This window comes from Prionailurus viverrinus, chromosome F1, assembly GCF_022837055.1.
Source record: "Prionailurus viverrinus isolate Anna chromosome F1, UM_Priviv_1.0, whole genome shotgun sequence".
Taxonomy (NCBI): Eukaryota; Metazoa; Chordata; class Mammalia; order Carnivora; family Felidae; genus Prionailurus; species Prionailurus viverrinus.
The window spans coordinates 49,039,325-49,060,573 of NC_062577.1; positions in this window are offsets into that span (position 1 = coordinate 49,039,325).

The following is a 21,249-nucleotide window of genomic DNA, read 5'->3' on the forward strand; positions in this document are numbered from 1 at the left end:
CTTTGAACTTTGTGTGTATTATTCTGAATCAAAAGACTTATAAAACCATTTTCACTGTATATAACTACCACTACTACTTCTAATAAATTTCAACTACTTGCATCCATTCTCATAAACATACTAGAATTTGGCACAAAGTTGTTTCAGCAGCATCCTGCTGAAATATGAACTCAGTACAATGTCATGGAGCTTGGTTCCTTTCAGTGGGGGCTTCTTAAAATTACAAATTTGAGATAGTGTTAATAAGTTACTGGCAGACTGTTTTTGGTGGTGCTCACAGACTATTCTTAGAAGAAAAAACAGGAAAAATGTTTTTAAAATTTGATTTAAATTAGTTACTTAATTATGATTATTTGATGGATTACCACATTATAAAATGTTTTATCTTTGAGGATTCTAGTTTTAAGACGGATGAGCTTTTGGGATACCACTGCTCCAACAATGAGTAACTAAGGAAGGGGTACATATGCGATACACACAAACACACACAAGTATTTGTGTTTGTCAGGAAAATAGAACTTATACAGCTAATATCCCAGTGAGGGGTGGATTTCAGAGAAGTGAATTGGCCTTCTGTTGTTATTTGCTGATTCTCACCTTAAGGTGAGAAGACAAGAATCTGGGCAGAAAACGATTACAGAATTTCCACTGCTATGAGGCAGGGTAGTCAGCAGGATACATTTCTACATTTCTTGTTTCCAATCTCTTTCCCTGAAGCCATGTATTCATTACTAATAACCCGCCTTCCAAGTATTCGTAAGTGACAGCCTTGGTATAACATCAGTCTCTGTCATATTCAGCCTCTATTATCATGTTCCTTATGGTCTACAATTTGCCAGTTAGGCCAATGTTGCATATTTTGTACCCCACATCCTGTACAACTCATGTTTAGACTATGCAAGAACATGTGGTGGTACAAAGAAATGCTTGAGCATCAACAAATATTTATTTTACACTAATGCAAATTCTGATGTATTTCTGATGACTCTGCAGGGTATGCATTGTTCACGTGGTGACTCAGTGATCAGGACTGCTTGGATTTTCCCTTGTTATTCTGTCATCTCAGTGTCAATCTTTTGTGGGCAATACAACAAGAGCTGAGTAACTTGTAATTCTGATTATAGTCCTCTAAATGCTTCTCCATAGACGGAACAGAATTATTTCTAATTTTCCTATTGGTCATAACTACTCCTACGGACAAATATATCTACAAAGATGCTAAGAAATATGGGAGAGCATATGGATATTAAATTACCAATAAATATCATTATTTTTAATTACCAATCATTATCAACAAATATCTCTCCCACAATAAATCATGTTTTAATAGTCATTTTAAATATATGATATTAAGGTAAATCTTTTAATTATCAAATGTTTGATAAAATTGAGGAAAGAAATGAGTTGAAACCAATACTTACATAATGAAAACCAGAGGAGGTAGGATTGAGATTGGCCACAGATTAAAGTCAGAGCTTGTATCCACTGGTTCTATGTAAGTATATAATTGGTGGAGTTCTTTGCTACTAAGACTTCATTCACTTATTTTTATTTATTAGTTTTCTATTATTCTGTTTCTTGACTATATTACTAAGTGCATTGATTGGGCTCTTTCTCTCTTTTCATTTTCTGAATCATAGTAGCAATTTTAGTGGAAGCGGAGATAAAATTGGAATGGTGGCATGACTGAAATTGTTTCAGAACTATCTTCTGCTCTAGATTCTTGCCCACTACCACCAGCCTAGCATAGGACCACTGTGTAAAGTATAATGAAATTGCTACTATTTAACTCTATTTCATAGTATCTTTGCTATATCAGCTTAACTTTTCTTTTTTTTTTTTTTTCAACGTTTATTTATTTTTTTGGGACAGAGAGAGACAGAGCATGAACGGGCGAGGGGCAGAGAGAGAGGGAGACACAGAATCGGAAACAGGCTCCAGGCTCTGAGCCATCAGCCCAGAGCCCGACGCGGGGCTCGAACTCACGGACCGCGAGATCGTGACCTGGCTGAAGTCGGACGCTTAACCGACTGCGCCACCCAGGCGCCCCTTAACTTTTCACCTAGATATTACATATAAAGAAATTAAAGTATCCCTTGAACATACTTGAAAATATGTCAATGACTTGCTATTTTGTCATTGGACAACAAGGAAACAATGAATGAGGACGTGAAGACTTACGATCTTTGTTATATCATTGCAAAAGTTTGATGGAAATTCTACCTGTAATAACTTGGAAAGTAAATTACAAGCTTATGGAGGCTATAACTCTTCAGGAAGTAGACAGAATGCCAGTTTGCAAGCATAATTGGAAGGAAAGAGAGTTCTCCTATACAAGCAGTGTTTTGCCTTCAACATGCAATAAAAATTTTGTGAAAGTACAGAATTTGAGGATTCAGTATCAGAAAAAAAAAAAGATTGTTTATTGCTAACAGTAGGAGTTTCTTCTACAACCAAAAGCAGGAGCTCTGTTGCTCAGTCTTTTTGAAGTGAATTGCATTATTTTTATTTATGTAAACAATGGTTGCCCGTCCAGCTGCACAGATGAAAATAAGACTTTTCCAAAGGCATAAAGTTATTACCATTGAATTGATGATTAGAGAGAAAGCTGAGGCAATATTAAATATAGGAGGATAGTCTACAAGTTTAAGAACTATGACCAAAAAGGCTTTTGGGTGTGGCAAATTTTACATAGAACTCATTGAAAATAAGAAATTATCACTAACAATAAAGTTATGCTACTTAATCAGCTAGCTAGAGACCTCGTTAGCCAATGTTACTTTCACATAGTTATGGGTTATGTGTCTAAGTTTGCAACAGTGAGACATAATTATGTCTACTAGATCTTGACCTTAACATGTTAGACATGTGATTATCTAACTTTTCCTTCTCCTGTTGCACAGATGTGGTGATGACCTATATTTGTTCATGCAGATGACAGCACATTTTTCGGTGGTGGTGGCAAAGAAATAAAATGGAAGGAATATGAGTCACTGAATGATCTTATGAATTAAAAGTAACTACCTGTCCTGAGATTATGTATCTCTAGACTGTTATGTGAGAAATATGTGTTTCTATTTTGTCCCTGTCACAGTATTTCGTATCTTTTTTAGTTCTCTGAGGAGTGTTTTATGTTTCTTTTTAGAGCAGCTTAAACAAATGTAGCTATTTGTTGCATTAAAAAAATGTTTTCTGGAGAGGTTGTATCTGTTTTCACATCCACTACTAATATTTGACAGTTCTAATCTTCACCATTTTCTCTCAAATCTGTGTATTTTAAAAACTTTACAAATTGTAAAAGCAAAAGGAGCACACTTACCATTGTTTTCTGATAGTGAGGTTAAATACATTTTTTTCTGTGAGTTTTGTGAAAATTTTTAATTTTTAACTTTTATTTTTATGCCCTTTTCCTACTTTCTGTTTCTAAGGCCATATAATTAATTTGCACACGCGTGGTAAGATTTCTCTTTGTTTATCATGTACGTTTTAATGAAAAGCCTGTTTTTTTTCGATTTTGTTACTTTTTTTTTAATTTTTTTTTTCAACGTTTATTTATTTTTGGGACAGAGAGAGACAGAGCATGAACGGGGGAGGGGCAGAGAGAGAGGGAGACACAGAATCGGAAACAGGCTCCAGGCTCTGAGCCATCAGCCCAGAGCCTGACGCGGGGCTCGAACTCACGGACCGCGAGATCGTGACCTGGCTGAAGTCGGACGCTTAACCGACTGCGCCACCCAGGCGCCCCATCGATTTTGTTACTTTTAATTTCTATACTTTATGCTATCCTCTGACAATTTATAGGCTTTTTGGCTATAGAGTAGTTTGTTTTTCCTACTGATACGAATACTTTCTCCTTTTTTTATTTTTGTCATGTGCTTGGAAGACCTTCTCTTAGGTCCAATCTGATAGTAGATTGGACTCAGATATTCAGGGCTCATTATTAAGCCATTGTATTGTTACAGCAGAAAAGAGACCAATTAATTTACCTTAAATATCCTTAAATCAAATTAAATATGCCAATTACAGTATAGTAAATTCATATTATCTTATTTAGTAAATTAGTATGTTTGCCTAATAATTTTACATGAGTTAATTGGCTACTTTAGTAAATTGTGTTTGGGGAGCAGTCAAAACAAACAAACAAAAAAAAACATAGTCCATACAGAGATCAAAAGTAAAACACAGAAATTCATTCAAGATAGATTAATTTTAACAATATTGAGGTGTAACTGATAAAAAAAATAAACTCATGTATAATGCATTTTTGTTTCTTGGACAAAACCCAAAGTTTCAAGAAATTTGAAAGGGATATATGACCCAAAGAATTATGGAGCATTGCTTTAATTTATTTTCCTTCAAAAGCATAATGTCAGTAAGTTTATCACATATATGATTCAGCAAATATAAATACCTCCATTAAGGGCTAATTTTTAAATTAGTTATGTGAATTGTGGATTTTCAAACAACATTTGGACAAATAGAAAAATAATCTTAGGATGATTGTTTTTGTATATCGATTGCATTATTTATTTTTTATATAAGAATTTCCTTTATTTTTCAGATACAATAGCTACCTTTGTGCTACTTATATTTTGTGTAATGCGAATTTTGTTTGAGTCTTTATTTTTGTTCCTTTATTACTTATGACATTTTAGTAGGACTATACATCTTACAAAAGCATTATTATTAAATTAACGAATTATTTGACTTTTACTCACACCTCTAAAATTCTTTAATAGACCAATTATTATTAAAATATGAGATTTTGGGGCACCTGGGGGGCTCAGTTGGTTGAACATCTGATTTCAGCTCAGGTCATGATTTCACGGCTCAAAGGGTTTGAGGCATGTGTCAGGCTCTGTGCTGACAACTCAGAGCCTGGAGCCTGCTTCGGATTCTGTGTCTCCCTCTCTCTGTCTCTCTCTGTCTCTCTCTGTCTCTCTCTCTCTCTCTCTCTGCCCCTCCCCCACTCATGCTCTGTCTCTCTGTCTCGCAAGAATAAACATTAAAAAAATAAAATTAAAATATGAGATTACCACGTTGATAATGTGTTCTATTTTTTTTTTTAATTTACTTATTTAGAGAGAGAGCACAAGTAGGGGAGGGGCAGAGAGAAGGAGAGACAGAATCTCAAGCAGGCTTTGCTGTGAGATCATGACCTGAGCCTAGATCAAGAGTCAGGTGCTTAACCAACTAAGCCACCGTAGTTCTTTTTTTTTTTTTTTAAGTTTATTTATTTATTTTGAGAAAGAGAGAGAGGGAGAGCTGCATGCACAAGTGTGGGAGGGGCAGAGAGAGAATCCACCTAACCAACCTTGATGTCATGACCTGAACTGAAATCAAGAGTCAGATGGTTGAGCCACCCTGGCGCCCTGATACTGTAGTTCATTTGTCAGTCAGTTTTGGTTTGCTACTGCTTTTTGTTAATGCTGTAACTTGGGAGGAAGAAAAAGAAACATGCAGGAGAAGGAAGAAGAGGAGAAGCAAGAATAAAAATATGAAAGAGAAAAGGCATAAGAAGATGAAGAGGAATGAGAAGAATGAGACGAGAAAGAAAAGGAAGAGAAGAGGGAAAGGAGAAAGAAGGTGATGGAATTTAGTAACCCTATAATGGAATTTGTTTTCTCCCTGGTACATGAAATTTAAGAAAGTCCAGTAATATTGCAACCAATAAAATGAAAAATTTTTCAAAGTCCTTTAAATTTTGTTAGAAATTGATACATTAAATTCTTACTGCACCAAAGTTTTCTTGTCTTGGTTACTAATTTTCTCAATTCTTGCTTCAATGCTTCAGAAAATGGAATTTTTCACATCAAAAGGCATACACCTTGTTATAAAATAAACAAGTCATGGGATGTAATGCACACCATGGGGACTATAGTTAGTAATACAGTATTGCATATTTGAAAGTTGCTAAGAGAGTATATCTTTGGGGCGCCTGGGTGGCTTGGTCGGTTAAACGTCCGACTTCGGCTCAGGTCATAATCTCATGGTCCGTGAGTTCGAGCCCCGCATCAGGCTCTGTGCTGACCGCTCAGAGCCTGGAGCCTGTTTTGGATTCTGTGTCTCCCTCTCTCTCTGCCCCTCCCCTGTTCATGCTCTGTCTCTCTATGTCTCAAAAATAAATAAACATTTAAAAAAATTTTTAAAGAGAGTATATCTTTAAAGTCCTCATCATAAGAAATAAAAGCTTTTTTGTAATTGTACAGTAACAGATGTTAACTAGCTGATTTTGGTGATTATTTTGCAATATATACAAATATTGAATCATTGTGTTGTATATCTGAAACTAATGTAAATGTCAATTGTACCTCAATAAAAATTAAAGTAAGTAAATGAATAAATGAAAACACATTTTAATATTAACAAAAATGAGTATAACACATCATATTATAGGTTGTTTAATGGACCTTGCATTATCATTTAAAAAATTATTTGTGCATCACACTGTTTTTATATCTGCCTTCTCAGTTTCTTTTAAATTCTATATTTTTTAATGATATTGCCACAAGATAAATGCTAGTTTTAAAGCAAATTTAAAAATTAAATAAGATCCTGGGAAAATTCTTTACGCACTTTAATTTCAATAAATAGGATTTCAGTAATGTTTGCACTTGCAAAATAATTTCCCATCACATTTATATAATAAGCGCACTTGAAAGACACGAAAATGATCCGATGGGCTTTGATATATTTCTATAGTTTAAAATATATATGCCATTCTAATTAGGATTCAATTTTATTTATAGAGAATATGCTTATCATTATTCATGAATGCACTTTATTAACTTTTCTAGTCTTATCATTAGACAGAAATTGGTCAAGGTGCTGGGGATTAAACAGTAAACAAACCAGATGAAGTCCTGTCCCTAACAGAGTTTATACTGTAATGTGGATAGACAGTGATATAGCTTCCAAGTTAACCCATGGGTGGTTGCATCTGATTGCCAGAGCCTACATCATGTTCCCACACTCTTAACTGCAAGAAAACCTGGAAAAGAGCATCTGACATTTTCATATTGAGCCCACTGCATGAAGTAGGAGGAATTGCCTCAAATACTTAATGTAAATAAAGACTATAAAAATTAGCATAAAGACATTTTAAAATTAAAATCGCCTACTATGTTATTGGAAGGGTTTAAGAGGGTAAGTAGAATGATATATGTTTTAATAAGTCAACTCTGATTGCTGTGGGAGAAATGATTTTAAGATATGAAAAATAAAACAAGGAAGATCAGACAAGACTCTATTACAATAGTCCAGGTGAAATACTCTAATAAACTTGATAAATGTGTCTACTATGGAAACAAAGGAGAGACATAAAGGGACTATTATGGATATATTCTGAAATTAGAGGTAAAATGATGTGCTAACTTATATATAATATTTATAGAAGGTGTGGCCTAAGGGAATGAAAAAACAAAGGAACCATAAGGGGAAACTTTGCAGGAACTTAGTAGATTTTCAGAATTTAAAAAGGTCTGCTTTAAAAAAGGTGGTTGAAAATTATTATATAGTTGTGATATAGAAAATATACATTTGTCATAAATATGTATTCGTCATTAATACATAAAAATATGTATTTTGTATATAATTATTATATGGTTATGACAAGTTATGACAAGTTAGATGATATAATGAGTAATATGTATCATCACCACAAGGAGGCCTTTAGAAATAATTGATTAATATAGCGTGTAGAGTTACCATGTCCAGAGTTTAATAGACTATTTTACTTTTATCATTCCAACTTCAATTATTATAGTAAATTAAGTCCCTTCATTTGTATTTAGAAATAGTTGTAGAATAAACAGGAATGGATTATAAAATATCTACCAGAATTGACCCCAAGTAGTCTTTCAGCTAAATTCAGTAACATGCTCTAATTCTTATTATCTTTGTTTGAAAGATAGTTTTCAATAGTTCCTCTTTATTACCCTTAAACACTTCACTACTTACATTTTATCTAACTCTCTCAGAAATCATTTATAATGTATGACCTTCGTGTTGATGAATATTTAAAATTGAGCATCCGTGATTGGTAAACATGGTAAAGCAGAATTCTGAAGGAATTAACATTTCTCTCACTAATACTCTATATTTTGTTTCCAGGAGGGACCAGCTTTTACGTATAGTTAAATCAGATCCTGTGACATTTAAACAGCATAAAATAATGCACATTGCCAATTCATAAGTTAAATGTCTTGGGGATTAGCATAAAATTGGGTCAATATCAAATATTTGTAATTAAATGTAATTAAATGGCTAGTGCCTTGTAAAACAAAATATATAATTCTGAGAGATCTTATTTGTTGTTATTTAATGTAAATATGCTCCAATTGATTTACTTTTTACACTAAAAAATGTAGAAATACAAATATGTATTTTCTGTGTTGCAGTAAGGATTTTTTTTTTAATTTTTTTTTTCAACATTTATTTATTTTTGGGACAGAGAGAGACAGAGCATGAACGGGGGAGGGGCAGAGAGAGAGGGAGACACAGAATCGGAAACAGGCTCCAGGCTCTGAGCCATCAGTACAGAGCCTGACGCGGGGCTCGAACTCACGGACCGCGAGATCGTGACCTGGCTGAAGTCGGACGTTTAACCGACTGCGCCACCCAGGCGCCCCGCAGTAAGGATTTTTAAATTTCATAATGTAGACAGTAGATTCTGTATTTATGTAACAAAGCTATATGCGCATACCCATGCACTAATAGAGATAATGAAAGGGCATGTTTAAAAATGTCTATATTTTTCCTTATCACCATTTTAATTAACATTAATTACTTAAAAACCTAAATTAAATAAACATGTTCCCATAAAATATAACTTTGCATATTGCCCATAGCACTTATAAATCTTTTAAAACATTAATTCACTTCGATAACAAATCAGTTCAATGAGGAAACGAGCAGTGCTCATCTGTATCACCAACGTTAAGAAAAATGTCAGTTTTAAACCAAGTTATGTTGAGTTATGCAGACCTACTCTCACTAAAATTAAAATGTCAAAAGATTTCGATTTCTATGGATAATAGTGAAATATATAGATATACATTATAAACTATAACTTTATAATTTAAGTTTACTAAAATCCACATTTTCAATTCTAAATATTATCATCATATACATGTAGGTAATTGGAGAAAATCAGTTATTAAACATAAAATATGCCTTTTGAAGGGAAGTAATTATTTTGTAAATTACTCTACATTAATCATATATACAAATAAATGGCAGATTTCAACTTAAACTAGTACAGATCTTTTTTTTATTTCATTCTTTTTTTTTTTTTTTAATTTTTTTTTCAACGTTTATTTATTTTTGGGACAGAGAGAGACAGAGCATGAACGGGCGAGGGGCAGAGAGAGAGGGAGACACAGAATCGGAAACAGGCTCCAGGCTCTGAGCCATCAGCCCAGAGCCCGACGCGGGGCTCGAACTCACGGACCGCGAGATCGTGACCTGGCTGAAGTCGGACGCTTAACCGACTGCGCCACCCAGGCGCCCCTTTTTTATTTCATTCTTGAATTGTAACCATACAATGGTATAGTGGGCAACTATGTTTTAAAAACTTTAAAGCCTGAAAACAATGTATCTATTAACATTTGACAATACAGCATCACAAAGTATTTCAAAACCACTCTGTTTTAGGCTATATATCTCATTATTAATGGGTAATCTGCAGAATGGGCTCTATGTAATTCCCCTGGGACTTTGAAATGTCATTTCTAAGTTTTAAAGTGAGTGTTCTCTACTTTAATATTATTCACAAGATTTATTCACAGACAATTCTCCTGGAAATTAGTACATGGACAAATTGCACTTTGTCTTTTAAACACAAATGTACAGGAAAATGAAGCCAATTGTGTTTGTGAAAAGTGATGGAGCTTTGGCCAAAGGGATCGCCTACGTTTTTTGTGCCCACAGCTTTACTGCAGGAAAGGGGGGAGGGAACATTTACCAAGCATCTTCTATATGTCAAACACTTTGATGTTTTGCATAAAATCTGTAACACTCTTTAAAAGTACAACATAAATGCAAAAAAAGGACAATGTTTGTAGAGTTCAATTAATTTTTAAAAGGTAAACAGGCCTATGGTTAATTTTAAAAATCCATCAATCTGGAAGCAGACTAACGCTAAATATAACTAATTCAGAGTGTCCCTTGTGTCTACACTTTTCCTGAAGGAAAAATCTTCTGACACAGAATAATCTTTATATATTTGTGATTATATTTAATATATATTTGTGATTTTTTATATTAGTGATTTTTTGTAAAATTATATGTAGCTCATTTTTGTTATCATATAATTCTCATTAATGACTATGTCGTGAATTATTCCTTCTCCTGGGCATTTGGTTAATTTTCAGTTTCTGACTTTCATGAACAGTGTTATTATCAATATCCTTATCCATATATTATTGTGAATATATATGAATTTCTGATGATGATATACCTAAGAGTTTGATTGCAGGGTTATAAGGTAGGCACACATTTAACTTTAGTATATACTACCAAACCATATTCAAAACAGCTTTCCCTTATACTCCCAACAAGTGAGTAAGAATCACTTGCACATAAATTATGCTTTTACTAGCATCCCTATAAAGCAATTTCCTCATTATTTTATACAAATATAAAATTAGTCTGAAAGCACTTTTATATGACTCATCCAAGGTCATACAAGTAGGAACATATTGGTGATCACAACAATAACCTTCTGATACTAAGGCTGTATTTTTATACTCTTACGAGTAATGGATAATTGTTTATCATCAGGTTCCAATTCTTGTTGATGAAAAAGGCTTCTCTGATACTCCTACTAAGGAAGATTTTGTGGGGATTACCTGGATTCAGTTGATAAAACTGTGATTTTCTCATATGGTCACCTTAGGAGGAATTACCATTAAAACTCTCCATGAGTTTGTGAACTACACAATGAAAAACATACCCTGGTAAGAGAATTTAAAGAAACTTTTAGTCAATTCCTTACTTCAAACATAAGAACTTTGTCTCATTTATATAAAGATGCCATTGACAAATTTAAGTAAATTTAATTTAAAGGACAATGGTTTAGTATTTATCTGTTGTTTTTAGTTGGAACCAAAGCTCATCTCCATTTAATAAAGGAAAACTCTTGTTTTTTAAAAAAATATTTTTAATGTTTTATTTATTTTTGAGAGGGAGAGAGTGTGTGTGTGTGAGTGGGGAAGGGACAGAGAGAAAGGAACAGAAGATCTGAAGCGGGCTCTGCACTGACAGCATCCAGCCTTATGCAGATCCAAACTCACATACTTTGAGATCATAATCTGAGCCAAAGCCGGATGCTAGACTGACTGAGCCATGCCAGCACCTTCTTAACAGAAGAATATCAAGTGATATATGTAAAAAAAAATGAGATTAGAAGATAGCCATTGTGCAGTTTCCATGTAATTACACAATGAAGAATGTTACATCAATTAAATAATGGATTACTAAAACGTATGGAATTTGTAAAATGTCAAAATATCACTCTTCAGATTACTAGCAGTTTGGGGGGGGGGGTAGTGCGGGGTGGACTATGTTTATACGGGAGCGATATTTCAGGAACTACTTTAACAAAGTGATCTTTCCTAGCATCAATAATGGGACAGGCTGTGACATTATGCTTGTCCTGAACCTGATGTGATGTAATACGTAGAACACAATATCTCATCTACGCAGGAGCTCACCAACGATGTTTAACTTGAATCTAATCATTTTTAAAAACAAATACATCCAAAATATGGACCAGTTGACAGAAGAAAATGGTCTATATCTTCAAAGAGTCAATATAATATAAACATGTATTTTTTTTTTAATGGTGAAGCGTTCTAGATTAAAGGAAGTTAATGTTCCTAAGAACAAAATTGAGTATGTGAAACTTGTCTGGATCCCTTTGTGAAGCTGATAGTAGGCAAAGAAATGAGCACAGTGAGAAAAATTTATGCGGCGAATTAATTAAGATCCTGCTGCACACTCTACTTTTTCTAAAGTTCATAACTTGCGCACATCTGCAACGAAGCACCAAAGGGAACAATAAAAATTAAATTCTTAATGTCTACTAATTTTATGGGAATACAAGAAAATTGGACATAGCTTTACAATTTTGTCAAACTTGCTTGAATTTTTAACTTCAGCAAAGAAATTATATTTCATGCCTCTGTGTGCTGTGTAGCCCATAATTACACTTTGATTGGCATTCCTATTGTTAGTTAAATTTGCTAAGTGTAACATAATAAAAAACAGCAATTAAAACTTTGGTTGGTTTACTGGGAATGCATACTCTGCATGAAATAGCTTTAAAAATATGTGCAATTATTAAAATATAATGTTCATATAAAGTGATTATCATTTTTCCTGGTTTATTTAAATATTAAATATACAGGATTAAATATACACACATATATTCATAATTCATATGTAAGTATGCATATTCATATATGAATATATATTTAGTTCTATATATTCTAAGGGTCTTACTTATTGGTCCTAGTTTCTGCATCACGTTTAACCTTAAAAGCTGATCCTCATGCATGTATCCAATCATGCATTGTTATCCTGTCCTGCCTTATTCCTGAGTATGATCAAGTATTTAGAGTCCAGATTGTTTTGCTGATACATGGTGATATTTGGTATATATTAAGTTATCCTGCATGTGGAAATACATTGGTAGGTTTAATTGTCATATAACATCCAGTCTCATCACTCGCTAGTTACCAGACAGCTATTATATATAATTTATAGTCACCAAGGTCTTCAAAATATTAGTAATTAACTTTGCAAAATTCTAGACATTACACAGCTTATTATATAATGAGTACATAAAGGTTTTTGAAAATTAACTATCTCAGGGCGCCTGGGTGGCTCAGTCGGTTAAGCGTCCGACTTCGGCTCAGGTCGTGATCTCGCAGTCTGTGAGTTCAAGCCCTGCGTTGGGCTCTGTGCTGACAGCTCAGAGCCTGGAGCCTGTTTCAGATTCTGTGTCTCTGTCTTTCTGACCCTCCCCCATTCATGCTCTGTCTCTCTCTGTCTCAAAAATTAATAAACGTTAAAAAAAATTTTAAATAAGAAAAAGAAAATTAACTATCTCAGTGTCCCTTTTCTTAATGTACCTAAAGTTATATCCTTACCTGCTATTATCTCCCTTCCTAAAAACAGCAACATGGCTAGTCTGCCCTATGTTTGTAATTTCATAGTATTCTCCTTTCCTATATATCTTTTAATACACTTCTCTATCTGAATTGAGTTTTCACTACTTCTCTGCTAACTCCCTTACCTCAGCCTAAATAGCATAATAATATTTCCCTCAGCCTTACAAAATGTTTCAGATAACTCCATGCCCATCACATACTTATTTATATATGTGTTCCTCTAACTAGCTTATGATTGTTGAGTGTTAGGAAACTGGTATTATTTATTTATATCACTTATGAATTTTAAGATAACAGCTCTCCCCATAACTTATAATCTTAAGATTTGAAATGATTTATTATTAATTTTTACTCTCTTTCCATAGTTACTGACTCAGTACTTGGAAACATAGTAAATCCATATGTTAATCGATGGTTATTAATACTTATGTGTTCACATACATATATGCACTATATATGCACAAGTGTGTATATTTAATGTGTGCATGTGTATATTCAAAACATATCAGACATTTAGAGACAAACTCTTAAATCCAATTTTAAAAATGGAAAAGATAAAAACAAGTATACATTCCATCGTAAGCTTTCTTCATTTATCTTTAGACATTATTCGGCTATAATTTAAGTCTGGCACGGCACTGCATAACCTGTTTCTTCTGTGGCTCACTCCAGTGGTAGAAACACGCTTTCCTATTCCACCCTATATTACTCACTCAGTTGATCCCCACAGTATTAGAAATTGGGTAAATGTGCCTACTGTCATGCGATTTCCTCTTCTTTATCCATAATTTATCTTAGCTGCTCAGTTTAGCTCTAGGAATATCAGTTGATAATATTTAGTCTACCTTCTGTTTTCTTTATTTACAATCCCCTAACCCGCCTCTCTTATTTCTTGGAGATTTTAACCCCTGGGTTAAAAATTTGTTCTCGGGGCGCCTGGGTGGCGCAGTCGGTTAAGCGTCCGACTTCAGCCAGGTCACGATCTCGCGGTCCGTGAGTTCGAGCCCCGCGTCAGGCTCTGGGCTGATGGCTCAGAGCCTGGAGCCTGTTTCCAATTCTGTGTCTCCCTCTCTCTCTGCCCCTCCCCCATTCATGCTCTGTCTCTCTCTGTCCCAAAAATAAATAAACGTTAAAAAAAAAAAAATTAAAAAAAAAATAAAATAAAAAAATAAAAATTTGTTCTCATATAAGTTTTGGTAATTTGAGAACCCATTATGACTTTCACACAGTGTTCTTTCTAACACCCATAAAATGGTTATATCTCAAAGATCACATGCAGGCATTCTTTGCTAATAACTACAAATCTTCCTAACCTTTCTAAGCTCAGGTATTGCACTCTCCTACAATTCTTCTTTCTAGCTCAACGCCTTCGACACTACAAATCCAACAATTTGTGCAATCCTGACTTTGCTGTTGTTAAACTATGTAAATACTCTCATATATTTGGAAAAGTAAATTCTACCTAGCTGCATTTATGTTCATATATTCCTACAGCCCTTCTGTTACTGTGGATAAACTGTTCTTGCTCTTGTCTAAAGCCTCTAGTCTCTAACGCCAGTATCATTTTCTCACTCAGTGAAATAAAGCAATGCAACCCACTCCTTTCTGTATCCATAAGTACTCATTCTGATGTTAATTCTCTGCTTCCTTTCTTGGTTGTACTGCCTTCAGGCTTTCATACTCAGATCCTAAAAGAAATCAATCGGTAACAGTCAGTAATGGGTACCACATTACTACATATAAGAATCTGTTCTAAGTTCTCACCTACTTAATCACTCTGTATTTGATTTTCTTTGTCCTCACGTTTTCCAAAATATAATACACAGATGGTTTTCCAATCTCTCTTTTGATCCCTACTGCTTTGCTGATTTCTACACTCCTCAAATTACCTCTAAATGGTAGGTTATAGATCACCTAGAGATCTATGCATGCTGTTATGCTTGGACCTAAATTATTACTTCCCACAACTGTACAGTATGCAAAGTTGTAATATATCCCTCTATTGTTGGGCAAATATGAAATTTTCATTTTCTAACATTGCAAACCTTATGATGATAAACAATCATTTACATGTTTCTACTAGCAACGTTTGATGATTTTCAAGGGTAAATACCAAGAAGAAGATTTACCTCCAAAACAGCAGCAGCAACAATTTTTTTACTTGCATCTCAAGTAAGCAAGAGAACACAGCCTCCCCCATTGCTAGTGTTGTGTCTACTGCATCTCAGAAGTTTTGGTATTTTTTTTTAATTTTCATTCATCTGTAAGTATTTTCTAATTTCCCTAGTGATGTCTTCTTTGGTCCATTTGTTTTTTAAGTATGTGTTGTTCAATTTCCACAAGCTTGTGGATTTTCCAGTTTTTCTCCTGTTTATTGATTTTTAAGTTCATCTCATTATACTCAGAGAAAATACTTGTATGATTTCTGTATTTAAGTCTATTGACACGTATTTTGTGGCCTAACAGGTAGTCTATCCAGGTTAATGTCCCGTGTACACTTGAGATGTGTATTCTGTGGCTGTCGGGTAGAATGTTTTGTACATGTCTGTTAGATAGTTGGTTTATTGTGTTGTTCAAGTCCTCTGTTTCTTTACTTACTTTATGACTGGTTGTCCTACCTATTACTGCAAGGGGTACTGAAGTTTCTAGTTATTATTGTAGAACTTTGTCTGTTTCATCCTTCAATATTGTCAATTATTGCTTCATATATTGTTACGGTCTGTTATTAGGTATGTAAATGCTTACAATTGTTTAACCTTCTTGCTGTATTAAAATTTTTTTAATATGTAATGTCTTACTTTGTTGCTTGTAAACATTTTTGTTTTAAGGTCAATTTTTTTCTGAGATTAGTATAGTTATCCTTAATGATTTCATTACTGTTTGCAAGAAACATATATATTTTTTTTCATCTTGTTACTTTCAGCCTATTTTTAACCTATTTTTTTTTTTTTTACCTATTTGTGTCTTTGGATCTAAAGTGAGTCTTTTGTAGGCAGCATATAGTTAGAAAAGGCATTTTTTTTAATCCATTCTGCTTATCTCTGTCTTTTGATTGGAGAATTTAAAAATTCTCCATTTAAAAATTTAAATTATTTAAATTAAAACATTTAAAAATTATTGATGGGGAACTTATATTCTTACCTCATATGTTTTCTATATGTCTTCATTTCCAGAATTATTGTCTTATTTTATGTTTAATTGATTTTTTTAGTAAAAATTTTACATTTACATTTCCTTCTGTGTATATTTCATAGCTATTTTTCTTGTGGTTATCATGGAATTACATTTAACATTCTAAAGTAATAATACTCTAATTTGAATTTAGAAAACTTAACTGCAATAACATTAAAAATTCTCCTCCTTTATATATCCATTCCCACCTGTTTTAGTTGTTGATGTCACAAAAATATATCTTTATATATTGTCTGTTCCCAAATATAAATTAATAAGCCTGTGTGTCTCAGTCAGTTAAGCATCCAGCTCTTAAATTGGGCTCAGGTTATGATCTTATGGTTTGTGAGTTTGAGCCTCACATCAGGCTCTGTGATGCCAGATTGGGATTGTCTCTCTCACTCTCTCCCTGACCCTCCCGTGCTCGCACTCTCTCTCAAAATAAATAAATAAACCTTAAAAAAATAATAATTATTTTAAATGCATAAGTCTTTTAAATCACTTAGAAAATAAAATGAGGAATTACAGAACAAGTTATAATAATACTAGCTTTTAGATTAACAACTGTTTTATTTTTTAAAGTATTGGTCTCTTACATCACAGACAGAACAACAATGAAGTTACAAACCATTGTTACAATAATTCTACAATTCATTACAATTCATGGTTACAATAATTGCCCATATGTTTACCTCTACTGAGATCTTTACTTCACACAGTTTAGCTATTGTCTACTGCCCTTTCATTTCAACTGCAGGACTACCATTAGCATTTCTTGCAGGGCAAATCTAGTGATGATGAACTTCCCCAGATTTTGTTTATCTGGAAATGTCTTAATTTCTCTTTCACCAGTGAAAAATAATTTTGCCATATATGGAATTCTTTGTTAGCAGGGTGTTTTGTTTTTCTTCCTTTCAGCACCTAGAATATGGCAGCCTACTTCCTTCTGGCTTCCAAAGTTTCTAATGGAAAGTCTGCTGATGTCTTATTAACAATCACTTGAAAGCTTCAAGTCACTTCTATATTGCTACATTCAAGATTTACTCTTTGTCTTTGGTTTTTGGGACTTCAGTTATAATTCATCTTGATGTGTGACTTTTTGAGTTTATCTCCCTTAGAGTTTGTTGAGCTTATTCGACACTTATATTTATGACTTTCATCATTTTGCAGTTTTCAGCCATTGTTTCTTCAAATATTCTTTCTGCCCCTTTCAATCTTTCTTCTCCTTCTGGAATATTCTGAATGGATACATTGATCTGCTTGGATCAGCTTGATGTGTCTTGTAGATCTCATAGATTCTGTTCACTTTTCTTCAATCTTTTTCTTTGTATCCTCAGACTCAATAATTTCTATTTTCTTATCTTCCAGTTTACTGATTCTTTCTTCTGCCTGTTCAAATCTCCCTTTGAAATCTTCCAGTGAATTTTTCATTTTTAGCTACAGAACTTTTTTTTTTGTTTCATCTTTCCTATCTCTTTATTGACATTTACATTTTGTCCATACATCATTTTATTGAGTTTTTCCACATCTTCCTTTAGTTCTTAAACATCTTTAGGACAGCTATTTTAAAGTCTTTAGCTAGTAGGTCAAGTCTTTTGAGGAATAACTTCAGTTTTGTTTTGTTTTCTTTTCTTTTCTTTTCTTTTCTTTTGAATGGACCAGTCTTTCTTTATTCTTTTTATGCCTTGGTTATGTTTTGTTGTTTTTGAAAAATGAATATTTGACTCTAATAATGTGATAACTCTGAAAAACATATCCTCCTCTTTCTTGAGGGCTTACTGTTTGGGGTGTTTTATTTTGTTTTGTTTGTTTGTTTTAATGTTTGTGTTATTTTTTAGAGAGAGAGAGAGAGAGAGAGAGAGCATGAGTAGGGGAGGAGCAGAGAGAGAGAGGGAGACAGAGATCAAAGCAGGCTCTAGGCTCTGAGCTGTCAGCACAGAGCCTGACGCAGGGCTCAAACCCATGAACTGTGAGATCATGACCTGAGCTAAAGTCAGACACTTAACTGACTGAACCATCCCAGGTGCCCCTATTTTTGTTTTGTTTTGTTTTCTTTTGTTTTGATTGTTGTAGACTGTTTCTGTACCAAGGATCAGATTGAGATGTAACCTTAAAGTTTTCTTTGGTCTTTTCTGAGCCTATGCCTTTCCCCAGGTGTGTGTGGTGACTTCCTAATTTCCCTATACATACAGTTCTTTTTTAATGTCTGGCTTCCAAAAGGGTGGGGGTGGGGGGTGGGAAGAAGAAAAAACGAAGGGGAAGAAATAGGACACTGGCTCCTTAAATCCCTCAGAAGGTACTTCAATCTGAAGAAAGAGGGGCTTGCAACAAAGGCAGGAAGTGTAATAGTAATGGCCATTTGTATTCTGTGTGAATCTCTGGAATCAAAATCATTAATCAGTAATCAGAGCACAGATCTCTGAAATATGGAGACAGGATCTTTTTGCCTACCCTGGTTCTCATAAGTTTCTCCTGAAAAACATGAATGGCTGCCTCCTATAAGGCTGGGGGATGAGGGATGTGTAGCTGCTACTGTACTAATAGCTGAAATTGACAAAAATGTACTAATATACTGTCCAAGCTGTGGAGAGTTTAACTAAGCCACTCATGGTATTGCTGTTTACATACATTTCTTTGACCAAGTCCACTGCAGTGGCCTTAAACTGCAGTAACCCTTCATGCAAGTACATGCATTAGATATTAGAAGAGTCAAGATTAAATGTAAATTCCTCATATGACTTCCCCAACAGTCTGTAATCAACAGTCTGCCCTGCTTCCCAATGCCTTCCCTTTATTCACCCCTTAGATGAGACCCTGCTTTTTTGGGTTGAACTGACCAATCTGATCTTAACCTAGGAACCTCAAAGCACTCTATTCATGGATCCTAACTATTAGGCATGAGCCCCAGGTTCTATCTTTCTGTGTCTGCACTCTGTTTTGCATTTCCTTGATTAATAGTAATGTTAAGAACCTGTTTATACTCATATTGTCTAGTAGTATTTTCTTTTCTACTTATGTCATATCCTGTTCATACCATTTGCACATATATTGATTGTATTTTCTTTTTTAATTAGTCAAAATTACTATATATTCTGGATAATAAATATTTACCTTTGTTATGTCTTTCAAATATTGTGTCTCACCTGCATATCATTGTAGGCTTTTATTGTCATATAAAAAATTTTAAAGGTTAGGAAAATTTTCAGTATTTCCTATATAGTTTTTATCTTTTAAGTGTTATTAAAAGGACCTTCCATACTCCAAATCTTAACACATTTTAAGCTATATTTTCCTTTAGTATTTGCATAATTTTTGTTTTCTGTCTTTTTAATGGATTGCTTATATGTTCTGGTTTTAACATCAGCTGGCATATGTATTTAGCGTGTGAAGAAAATGTGAAGAGAAAACAGTTCTATCCATTGTTTGAATATTTCTCCTTTTCCCCACTGATTTTGGATGACACCACTAGGACATATCAAAGTACATAAAACATAAGATTGTTTCTTAAATCGCTTTTAGTTCCTGTATTAATATAGTCAATTATAATTAATTAAATGACATTAACTATAGCCTTATTTTTATGTCATTAACATAATGATATATTCTATATTTAATTATATATTGTGTCTAAAAGCTTCTAAATGTTAACCATCGCATACACAAGATAAATTATCTTAGGTAAAGTATAATTCAGTTCACATTCAAATTTGACTCTATTATTTTATTTAGAATTTTTGAATTATTCTTGTATGTAAAAACTCTACAATTGACCTTTCTAGAACTTTATTTTTTTTTTGTCAAATGGTAATCTTTCCTTCTTAATATTAGTTGTGCCTTCCCTCATCTGTAATATACTAAAATGATTTATTTAAAATTGGAATTATCTCGTCCTAGGAAACATTTCACTTATGTAGAGGTGATCTTCGCTGTTTTGCTGTCACAAAACATCAGAAGAATAGAGTATATCAGCAATATTCCAATGAGTGTAAGATGAAGTTGAGATCTTTCACTGTTTCTTTAGCTTACCTGTATTACTATATTGAAGTCACAGTAAATATACTGAATGTTTTGAAAAATGTTTGCTTCATGATAAAAATAATTTTTATTAATTTGTGATACCATGAGCAAATATGGGTATCTCTATGACATTAAAATAAATAACCACAGAGTCTATTTTAAATAAATAAATGACATTTTAAATAAATAACATTTCTGAAAATATGTGAACAGGATTCATATGGTTTAAAGATGTAAAAAAAATCCCACAGCTTCTTATTTCAACTTCAATTTCTTCGCTTCTTATTTATTTCATAAATATTATGAAATTAGCGTGAATAATAGCTGTGCTATTAGGAAAAGCGTGTATCATTTCTGACTCTATTTATGTTCCGAATTTTAAAAGTTTCTTATCATAAACTTGAGTAGATAAAAAAAACCTGGCAGAAATTGTCAAGCATTGCTGACAGGAGCAAAAAGGTCAGAATGAATCAAGGTGAATGCTCCTTCTCATAGTCTGTAGTTCTAAGTAGAGGATCCTGTCTGTCTTACTTTATATTATTCCTGGTACAAAGCATTTAAATTCCTGTAGTATGTTAAAGTTTTCATCACTTATAGCATCTTGTAAATGAGTTTCACTGAAGTCATTTATTGAAATGTTAATTAAAAATTCACTTATGGACAACAACTTTGGTTAAAGATAATTCTCTAGCATTTGTTTACAAATCTATTAAAATAGATAGGTTTTTAATGAACGAATTAGCACATACATTTAGCACGAAAAAAACTAAGAAGTGTGACAGGTACAGTCTTCATCAGTTAAATTTTATAGGAAAACAGTAAGAAAATTGTATAATATTTAACTTATTCATGAATACTAGCATGGTTTATACATTTTAGGACTGAA